This window comes from Dipodomys ordii, unplaced genomic scaffold (assembly GCF_000151885.1).
Source record: "Dipodomys ordii isolate 6190 unplaced genomic scaffold, Dord_2.0 Scaffold70, whole genome shotgun sequence".
In the NCBI taxonomy this organism is placed as follows: domain Eukaryota; kingdom Metazoa; phylum Chordata; class Mammalia; order Rodentia; family Heteromyidae; genus Dipodomys; species Dipodomys ordii.
In genome coordinates this window covers 10,077,146-10,077,626 of record NW_012267286.1, presented here as the reverse complement: position 1 = coordinate 10,077,626, position 481 = coordinate 10,077,146, and positions in this window count along the sequence as shown.

Genomic DNA, 481 nt, shown 5'->3' with positions numbered 1-481 from the left:
ATGCTTTTCCTTGGAATAAGGCAGAGTGCATATATATATATATATATATATACACATATATATATACATACATACATACATACATATATACACACACATATGAATACATATATACACAGATGTATGTATCTTGCTGTTGGGGGATTGTGAGATATCCATATAATTTACAGCACAAATATTATTCAAAAATTTCCTAAGTGCAAAGTATGAACAGTTACCACATTGCTAGGCTTTGCCTTCAAAGAAGTGAACATTTTGACATTGTAGCATTTCTGTTTTCACCTTGTTTTCTTAGGATGTCCATTTGGTTATGTAGATTAAGAATGGGTAAAGTATACAACTGTAAAAAGAATTGAGCAGGGAGGGGGGAGGCTGGGAAGGGATGTGAAGGGTAAACCAAAGGAGGAGGCTGCAATGCTTGGTAAGAAATGTACGCATTATCCTGCCCATGTAATTGTAACCCCTCTGTACAGTATGTTCA